Raw genomic sequence first — 11,512 nt, forward strand, 5'->3', positions numbered from 1 at the left:
TTGGTTTTCTTTTAATTTTGGCTGAACAATGGTAAAGTCTGTTGTATGATATGTTTGTGGTGTGTAGTAATCCTCACATATGTGCCTTCATTCTCAACATTTTAGAACTAAGAGCCATAAAAACTGAGGAAAAAAATTATAATAAATAATAATATAATAAATTAACATTTTTAAAAATAGTGTTGTAGTAATATTCTACTAAATTTATATATATCTTAAAGACATTTTTATTTATTTAAAATATTTTCCGTCAATTTAGTAATAAAAACTTAAATAATATCTTCATTATAATTTCGATTGTTATTGAAAATATTAATTTACAGATAAGGAAATCATATATATATATATATATATATATATATATATATATATATAAAAGATAAAATTGATTAAAAGAATTAAAAAATATAATGAACACTGATAAAGAAAAAATTATTTCCTTAGATGATTACAAAATACATAAAAAAGTTAATGTTTAATTATCTATAATTATATTTATATATAAAGGAGATTTCTATATTTACATTTATTTTCTAACTTTATTATTTAAATAAATATTTTTTAAAATTAAATAATTATTTTATTGATTTTATTTTCTTTAAATTTAATTGTTTTTATTTTTTCAACATTATTTTTAACTTAACCACTTTATTACAAAATACATAAAAGATATTTATATAAAATTAAAAAAAAATATGATTACAGTAATAATAATAATAATTTTATTATTATAAAAAATATAAAAATACATGCACGTATGTTTTTATTATTATATTTTAATTTTAAGAGTGTTTCTCCTTCATCTCATCTATTTCTAGTTCTTTAAATAATATCATATTTATCTTTGTTCATATGTCAATAATTTTTGACCACTTTTCAGATTCTTTTTTCTCATTTTCTTGTTAAAAAATCCTAAAAGCATTTTTACTTTTATGTCTTAATCTTTTCCTTTGCGAGAGTTATCCGTATTTTTCTTTCTTTTCGTTTTCGTTTGTCTTCCTCACCCTTAGTTGTTATTTATATATGGCCTGGAACATCGCTGCAATATCGTCAGTGGTTATCGTTGTTTGTGACGTCTTTTTGGTGGTGCATCATCTCATCTCGTCTTCCTCGACATTCCTTGTCCTGACAAAGGTAACCCTTTTTTCTTCCTTCCTTTTTTTTGATTGCAATGTGTTAATTGAAATGTGTAATGGATTAAATTGGTGGTTTGGAGTGATGCATACAGAGATTGAGAAAGGAGAGGGATGATGAATTGCATTGAAATTGTGGAAACGTATTTCGAATATTGGTAAAACTTTAATCGGTATTCAAAACTTATTGAAGTCATAACTAACTTTTGAAAGCCAGTGAGCTCTTAATTGGTTTTGAAAGCAGTTAACGAAGACATATTTTGAAATTGTTTCTTCCTTAACCGGCTTTCACAAGTCAGTTAAGAGTTTACTGACTTTTGAAATATGTTATTTCCTTAATCAGCTTTAGAAAATTGGTGAGCTCTCAACTGGTTTTCAAAAGCCGATTAAGGGTCCTCAACTTTTTGAGAGTTTTAGTTTTCACTTACTTCTAGTAAGAACTTTATGAAGTACCACTACCACGAATATGTACAACGACAGAAACCACCGCCATGAAACACAGGGACAGCCACGAACGCACACCCAAGACCACAAAAATGCTAAGAGAATGAATGAGAGTGACGAAAGTGAACGGGAGTGAGCGAGGGGGCAATATATGAAATCATGTTGGTGCATTTTATTTCAGGTTTGTGCAATTTATGAAATCTGGTGCACATTCAATGCAACTCACAGGAGCAATCTTTTTTTTCTTTTAAATTATAAGGGTATATTAGTCCTTTTAGATGTGTAGAAAGAAATGATGGATCGAGAAACACTCTAATTTTAATTATAAATATTTTGTATATAATTTCATGTTGGTGCAATTTATGAAATGTGATGCATACTCAATGTAACTCACCAGTGTAATCAATTTTTTTCTTTTAAATTATAAAAACAAAGGATAGAAATGTAGGAAATAACACTTTAATTTTAATCATAAATATTTGTATATAATTGACACAATTATGTATTAGTTTTATTTTCTTATAAACAAAATCTTCTACAAGTACGTTTATAATAGGTTTAATAATTCATTAGGTTTTTTTTTTAAAATTTTAAATAAGTCTCTTAGTTTTTTTATTTCAGTAAGTCTTTATTTTTGTAAAATTACTCCAAATAAATCCTATCATTAAATTGGATCAACGATATTAAATAGAAGTTGATCTAATATGCTGATGGTAGTGCTTTAAATGACATGACAAGTTGTTAAACTTTTTTTAATTTATTTAATTTTAAAATAACAAAAATTAATATATAATATAAGTATCTAATAACTTGTCACGTCATTTAAAAGACTAATATTAGCATGTCATATCAACATTTGTTTAACGTTATTGGTCAATTTAACAATAGTGATATAATTAAAACAATTTAAAAAAAATAAAAATACAAAAAAAAAACTAAGGGACCTTTCAGCCAAAAAAGAATCATTTAAACCTTTATAATAATAATAATAACACTCCAAATAGTTGAAATCATTTAATAAAAGATTATTCATTTATGATAAAAATTAACTAAGTTACAAAATAAAAATCTAATTAAGAAAGTCAAACTGTAATTCAAGTAAAAAGTTTCATAAGATTTTAATACATTAAAATATCAAATAAATACAAATAATATAATGATTAATGTATATTTTTAATAAATTATAAATGTCTGATAATTCCTTGAAATTATATTTTAACTTGACATTCATAATTTTTAACCTTAATATTCTATTAAATTTTTGCAGTTACTTAGTAATTCTTTCTTTATTATCACTTTATGTACATTATAATAAAGTATTTGTTGGTAGTGGATATTCATAAAGTTTCATATATAATAATACGAAGAATATAGTGGTAAAAAATACTATAAAAAATAAAGACTACAACTTAGTCATATGAAGATTGGCTAATTATGTATTATTTGATAGTTTGCAATTTTATTTAGAAAAAATTGTACTTTAATTTTTTTTTAAAAAAAACCTTAAAACACCTAACCACATTAAAATGAGAATTAATTATATTTTTTATTTTGAAACTATTAAACGATTTTTATTTTATTTTATTTTTTAAAATCTATTGTTCTCCTCTTTTTAGAATTTATGTAATTAGTCTTTCATATCCAATTAACTCTGTAAGTGTTTTTTCTACCTCATAAATATGTGTCGTGTCACCATTCCATTTTAATGACATGTAGAAAATAAAAAATAACTTTTTTTTAAGCAACCCTTTCTCCTTGTTCGAAGCTTTCTTCTTTTCTTTTTTTTATATATTAACATGCAAGGGTTTCTTCCCCAAAATTCTACCGGCTCTAGGGAGCCACTAATGGGGTTGCGGATTTCAGCTGAGTCGTCGCATCTTGCTGGAGTCTTTAACCACCAAGACACCACCGTCAAGCTCCCTCCGCCATTGCCACGTTGGCGCCTCCCTCCATTTACATATCTGATTCGCTGTGTGTTCTTAGAGATTTTCAGAATAAGAATTGGAGAAAAAATTGATTGGAGTAATGCTTCTTCCACTGGTTTTCCATCAGAATGGAGTGTACGAGAGCAAATGATCTTCCTTCCAATATCCCAAACTCTCTTCCCACAGCAAATTAGTACCAAACAACACCACCAACTCGATAAAAACCCACAAAATGCATGCTTGTGAGAGCCCAAAAATTTTCGTGTTACGAGGAAACACATGTATCAAAATAAAGTGACCAAGTGTTGTATGAGCATATAAATAGAAAATTTAAATAAAGATGGTCTCATTATTTTCAGACTTTGTATCTCTTTAAAACAGAATCTTCTACTTTTCCTCTTCCTTCTCTCAAGAAATTCTCACTTCTTCTTCATCTGATCATCAATCAGGTCGTGGCTGAGCTTTCATGGTGTTAAGAGTTTTCCTTTGAACCGATCAAGTTGTTGTTTTGAACTGGTAAGTTCAATTCCTTTGTCTTTTTGAAAAAGTCTGCATTTCCTGTCACATGCAAGCATTGTGCGGTCTTGCATGTGTTCATTAGCCTTTCATTCTGATTATGTTTCTGGTTCGGTGGTTGGTTTCCTTTCACCGATCCAAAGTCTGTAGACTGCCTTAATATCACTTGTGGTTTAGCAAACTGTGGAAAAGTTAAAGTTGTCAAGTTGCTTTAAGGTAAGGGAAGTTAGATAATTTAATTACTTGGTTTGATGATTATGCATGTGTATGAAATTGAATGATTTGAGTATATGGTGTTGTTGGTATGAAATATTGATGATGCGTTTATGATGATTGTGTTTCTGTTTGATTCTAATTTAGTGACCAAGTGAAATTGGAAGGAAGTGTGATAGTAAAAATAGAGGAATTTGTGTTTGGTCCGAGTTTGATCTATATGGGAAACTTGGGTTAGCTATTTGAAGACTTGTTAAAATCCTTAAGACACTCAAAATCGTATCAAAAACTAGGAAATCTGATTCTCGGTCATTGAGTTCATGATTCTGCAGAATTGACTCTCAAATATGGGATGAAACTCTCTTAATGATGTTAGAAAGACTTAGATATTCTTAATTAATGTGTAAGGATGTATATGATATACGTTTGGAGGATTAGAAGTTGGGAGATTGTAGTGAAATTGGTAAGGATTGGTGTTGATAATAATTCTGCAGTTATTCTACATAATTATGTAGTTCGCTGAGGGTCTTTAATTAACCGTTCGACTTTGTCTGGTGCTCGGTCTTAACTGAGTTCTGCTATTGTGGATTCTCAGTTAATGACCGATCGGTCTTGTGTTAATATTCAATTTAACATAACATTTGGTTGAGTCATGACTTTTGATTTTAACTGTGTTCGGTCTGTTATAGGCCTTAACTGTTAATGATCGCTCGGTCATGTATTGTTGAGGTAGTGCTCGGTCTCATGCTAGCGCTCGTTCTTGGTAGTGCTCGGTCTGGTACTAGCAGTTATGCAAGTGTTAGTGTTCGGCCTAAGCCAATAGTGTTCGGCCTAAGACCTAAGTATTCGGTCTAAGCCAATAGTGTTCGGCCTAAGATATAAGCGTTCGGTTTAGCTCTAGTATTCGGTTGTTCTAGTGTTCGGGCCTAAAACCGTGTTGGGATCATGCTTAAGTCTTACTCTTAAATGATTGTTCGATCATGTTCGTATGTAGGGAGAGTTTCTCCCATTCGGTCATTGTTCATAGGTTATGTTGATCTTTTCGTTCGGTCTTCAACGTTCATAGGGTTCCCAGTCTTATGAGTAAAGATATGATTGTTGAATGAAATTATATGTTATATAATGATGATGGTGTTTAAAGTAATATGGAAGAGAATTCCAAGGAGGAATATCTCATGGATGGTTATGGAATTGTAAAGTATGAATTGGTTATTGCTAAGCTGGCGTTTATCGTGATATTTTGTGATTACTCATTCTCACGTAGAGAGGAGTAACTTATGTGTGAGAATGGCAGGAGGTCCTAGTCCATAAGTGTAACTTGGGCGAGGTATAATGGACTAACCCTGGTGGCAGCTGTTGAGGGCATCCCAGCTACTACACCATCCGGGTGCAAAAACGTCGTAGCTGCACAATTCATACAGTCAGAGTAAAAGTGGTCGGTTATAACATGCTTGTATGATTTCTGTATATGTATGATTGTATTATATGTTTGTTTGAATTATATGTTATCATAGTTAATTAAATTACACTAGCTTACCCTTATTTTCTGTCTTGTCATGTTGTCCGTTCGGTCGTCTTTGTCATTGCAATTATCACCCTGTGGGTGTGAGCAGAAGGTGATGAGAGTTCTTTGGAGCAGACGCTGGCACGAAAGGATGATTTCCGTTAGAATAAGATAGTTCGGTATTGTGCTTATTTTTGTATTAGTGTAGTGCCGTTCAGTGTGATACATTGCTTGTATGACCGTTCGGTTGGTTCTTCTGATTTGTTTCAGTAAAGTTTATGTAAAATTTATAAATTTATAAATTTATAGTTATTTTAAGATAACTATAAGTTAATTTTATAAGTTAATTTTATTTCATGTAACCATTCTATTTTATTATAAATATAATTACTCTTATAGTTTACCACTATAATTTGGATGTTACACATGCTTGGAATATAGTAAGAATGAAAACTTGAAAGATAAGAACTTGTATTTTCTTCTCTGCCTTATATGAAAGAGAAAAAATAAACAACCTTTTATATCATTTATGTTCCGTGTTGCCATTTAAATTTGTATTTTTACAAGGAAGAGCATAAATTCAAATATCTTTTTTGTTGGTAGAAGGAAGAGCACAAAATCAGTACCATTAAAGTCCAATCCAACTTGTATTTTCTGCTTTTAATTATTTCACTGCCATCTCCTTGCGGCCATTCATTTTTCCAATAAAACCAAACACAATTTTAGCAAAACTTAAAAATCAATAAAAAAAATTAGCAAAAAGGTGAAATGCTGTTTCAATAAAATTATTAGATCAAATATAAGAAAACAAAAACAAAAAGTTCACTTTGGGAGGTTGCTGTTACGGCGGATCATAGTACTCCTCATTGTGTCTTCTCTTCTTTCTCCGACAACATATGCAGAGAATGCTTAACGCAACAGAACCGTGGTAAATCCGACCACCACACCAGTCGGAATATTCAACAACGAAGAAGACCATGACGGCGGAGGTGAAGGCGTAGCTGCACTTGATCCTGCACAGAGAAAGAGAACCCTCACGAAAGGAAAGAGAGTAGTAAACTAAGCAAACTAAAATAAAAATCACATAATAGTTTAAAGTAAAAAAACAGAATTAATTCTTAAATTTATGTTGTTATATTTATGTTTTTTTATTACATAGGTTTGATAACATGGATTGTGTCACACCTTGTAACATGCATTTACTTTTTTTTTTTATACTTAAGCTGTCTTCCCAATTTACACAAAGTAGTAAATAATGTAAAAATCAGATTAGAAAAAATCATTATATTTATGCAAGAAAAAGAATGATATTATTCACATGATACTAAAAGTAAAAAATATATATTTATACAAGAAGAAAAAGAAACATTATATTTATACAAGAAAAAAGAATGATATTATTCACATGATATTAAAAGTAAAATATATATATATATATATATATATATATATATATATATTTATACAATAAAAAAAAGCTGAATATGGCTAAATAGTGTGGAATGATCTCATCTTCTTCATTTTTTGGTCTTTCTGTATATTGTTAGGAATCCAAGTGTGAGTCTAAGTCTCACATTTGATAGAAATGAGAAAATAGAACATTATATAAAGATGAAAGATTCATTAATCCATTGTCTTAAGATTTTTGATAGAAAATGATGTCAATCCCTTATATGGTTGGACTCATATCTCATTGATATTTGTATCTCTCCCGTGAACCTCGCTCTTGATAGATCCAACAGTGGTATTAGAGCCGATGGAGTGTACATATGTGGAATAGACTCACCTTTGAGAGAGATCGTTGGAAATCTAAGTATGAGTCTAAGTCCCACATTAGATAGAAATGAGAAAGTAAATCATTATATAGAGATGAAAGACCCATTAATCATCACTTATATGGTTGAGTTTAGATCTCATTGATATTGTGTCTCCATTATATGATTTTTTAAATGTCGTTAAAATAGTTAATTATATGTGAATAATTATGTGTTGTTCAAGTTTTTTTTTAATTAAAAAAATAACTATATGTTAAGTTAGCATCATGTCAAATGATAACAGTAAGTAATGTCACTGTCACATGATAATAGTAATGTTAGTGTGACATGTAACGTCTTAACATGTTATATCTAATTAAGTTATTATTTTTGTTATTTTAATTAAATTCATTTCTAATTTTTGTTTAAAGGAAACAATTTTAGTTATCCTTTAGACCAGAATTAATTTTATATAAATATTATATTAAAATTTACATTTTTATTAAATATTTTTATAAATATTTTTAAATCAATTCTAAACTATATGTTATTAAAATATAATTATTAAATTTATGTTTGATTTTTGTTACATGAAAAAAAATATAATAAAGACTTGGTTTAAAAAATTTATTATTTTTAAATCCACTCTAATCCTATTTATTATGATAAAACAAATAAAACACAAATCTAATAATTATAATTTAATAAGATAGTTATAATTGATTTAAAAATAATTCTAAAAATATTTAATAAAAATGTAAATTTTAATAAAAATATCAGTATAATATTTATATAAAAATTAAATTTTGTCTTTGAAAATAGAAAAAATTATTCTATTTAAAAAAAAATAACACTTTGATTGAATTAAAATAATAAATATATAAATTAAATTGAATATAAGATAGACCTGGCTAGTGTTATATGGTACGACGATGACTTTACATATGATATTGTCAGAACTTTTAAAACCCCAACTTAGTGGAGTACATGTGTCCGAAAAAGGGAAGATGAAACTCAAGAACTGGAAGACAAGTGTGTGATGCAGAGTGGACGATCAATATTTAGCGGTAGTATTTAAAGAAAAATCTCAAACTTTGTGCCACTTTTTCTGCATGCACCCTTCTCCTCCAAAGTTCTGAACTTCCATTTTCTCCTCCTTCTCTCTACCATCTTTTTCTTCTCTCTACAAAATCTTACTCTTTTCTTCCTCCGATCATCATTCAGGCAGCGCCTGAGTATTCTTGGTGCCAAGAGCTACACTTTGCACTGATCAAATTGTGATTTCCGAGCTGGTAAGTTCATCCCTCTCATAACGTTGTTGCTTTTCTGACACATGCAAACACAGTTTCTATTTGCCTGAGACTATCATTTTCTTCTATGAAATTCTGATAGTTATTCTGGTATTTTATCTTGGTATAGTTTCGTAATCGGTACACTCTAAGGGTAGAAGGAATTGTAGTGGTAAGCCATTATTCTGCAAGCGTGAGCGTTCGGCTAAGCTTAAGAGGTAAGGGAAGCTTATATAATTTGATTAAGATTCTTGTTTTGAATGGTTGCATGTTGATTGATTGTTGAATGAATATGAAGTATAATTGTTACTGCATTTTTGGTTGTATGATTGTATGAGTATAAATGATGAGGAACTGGGTTGATATAAGGTTTGATCTTAAGTTTGTAGTTTTCTGTGTAATTCCTTGTTTGTCACCGAAAGTCATTATTGACCGTTCGGTTTTCCTTTGAGCATTCGGTTTGGACCGGATTCTTCCTTTGGGGAGAATTTCAGTTCATGACTGATCGGTTTTATCTTAGTAGACTTGTAAATAAGTGTTCGGTGTAAGTGTAGTTGTCCCTTTGCATTTGGTAATAAGCCTAGGACATTATTCAATATTACTTAAGCATATATTAGTATATTTATCCTCCATTATAAACAAGTTATTTGTATCTATATTATATACATACAAAGCCTTTATTCTATAAGTTCAGTAGTGCTTGGTCATAAACCAGGCGCTCAGTCTCGTTAAATAATCTATTATTATTATTTTGAAATAAGAGTATTCAGCCAAACTCAACAGTGTTCGGTCTCTACAGTGCTCGGTCTCAGACTAGCACTCGGTCTCTTCAATGTTAGTCTCAGACCAAAAAGCTAAGTATTATTAGTGCTCGGTATCATACTAACTCTCAGTTTCTTCATAGTATCTAGTCTGTTACTAGTATTCGGTGTCAAACAATATTGGTCTCAATAAATGGTGTTCGGCTTAGAGTCTTAGTATTCGGCCTAGGCTTAGTAGTATTCGGTTTACACTATTAGGAGTTGGTTCAGTGAAGTGGTTAAATTGGTAATTAGCGTTCGGTCCTGTTAGTTACTAAGGAGTGTTATTCATTCGGTCTATTTCATAATCATGATAATAACCCTTTCGGTCCTGTTCTGTGTATAAGTAGAAGACCGCTCGGTCTTACACTAATTGTCCAGTTGTTAGTTTCGAAAGTATTCAAAACGTTCTGTCTTATCTCTGGGGAAAGGTTATTGTTTAGTTTTGATTTTAGATGGAATTCGTTTATATTGGTTCGGTTTGATAGTACTGATGAATAATGATGATGGTATATGAGTGGAATAGTATGGAAATGAAAGAGTATTCTAGGGAGGAATATCTCATGATTTGCTATTGAATGGTATAGTATGAATGCGGATAAAGCTTAGCTGGCGTTTATCCTGATATTCTGTGATTTCTCATTCTCAAGTAGAGAGGAGTAAGTCATGTGTGAGAATGGCAGGAGGTCTTAGTCCATAAGGTGAACTTGGACGGAACGGACTAACCTCGGGTGGCAGCTGTTGAGGGCATCCCAGCTATTACATCATCCGAGTGCAAAAACGTCGTAGCTACACAAAATTCATACATTCCGGACAGTCAGAGTCAAGTGATCGGTCATTGTATGTTTTGACTTGAAATTTCGGATGGAAATGTATGATTGAATGGTTGTATGATTACTTCATTGATGTACATCAGATTTATGTGAAATATATGTTTTATTAATTAATTAAATTACATAAACTTACTCTATGGATATGAGCAAAAGGGGAAGAGCTGCTGGAAGAAGCTCTAGAAGAAGTGGAAGTGAAGGTCGAACCTTAGGACCGCTCAGTTATTATCTCTGCTTCTATTTTGTAGAACCGTTCGGTATAGATGATTTTGGAAACCGTTCGGTCTAGGCTGTATATTGTAATAGATTAAATTCTGAAGTTTTTTTTTTGCAAGGCTGTTCGACCATACTCATACTTTCTTTTCTTTGTAAAACTGAGCTGTTATATTATTAATATGTGATTTTCTCTGATATGATTTTATACTGTATTTTGGAATGTTACAGATATAATATTGGCTTCACATCTAAATAACTTTTTTAAAATTAAAAAGATAAAAATAAAAAATAAATAAATAGAAAATAACAAAAGAAATAATAAATTGAAAGGTGACATATCATGTTCACGGTTAATTGTTATTAAAAAAATTAAATTAATGAAAATTGAAATTTCATTAAAAAAATTAAAACTATATTAAATTTGAATTAAAAAATAAATTAGTATTTAAACGTTTTGAAAGTTATGCTATTAAAATTATTGTCACTTTCTAATTGATTATATTTCATTCTATCTTCAATATTTAGTCTATGTTTGTTTCCACTCCTCTAGTGTTTAGGGGCGTAGATTATGGGAGCTACGCTTCTTCTTTTCAGACGGGGAAAATAAGATGATTTATACTTTTCGTATCCCTTCACATGATGGGAAGAATGGAAAGACTCTTAAGGCCACCGGTACAAACTACATTTACAAATATAGGTTTCTTTTATGAATTTATGTAGATAATAGATTGTAAGCTTAAATACTTACTTCGTTCCTATATTAATAGATGATTTCTTTACTATTCGATTTTAAAAATGAAGACATTGGGTCTTATGTTATGAAAAATATATGAATAAGGTCTACAAAGAAAAAACAAGTTTAACAAATCATCAAAGAAAAAGCTGAAC

Source organism: Vigna umbellata, chromosome 5 (genome assembly GCF_029865625.1).
Source record: "Vigna umbellata cultivar VRB3 chromosome 5, Vumbellata_1.0, whole genome shotgun sequence".
Taxonomy (NCBI): domain Eukaryota; kingdom Viridiplantae; phylum Streptophyta; class Magnoliopsida; order Fabales; family Fabaceae; genus Vigna; species Vigna umbellata.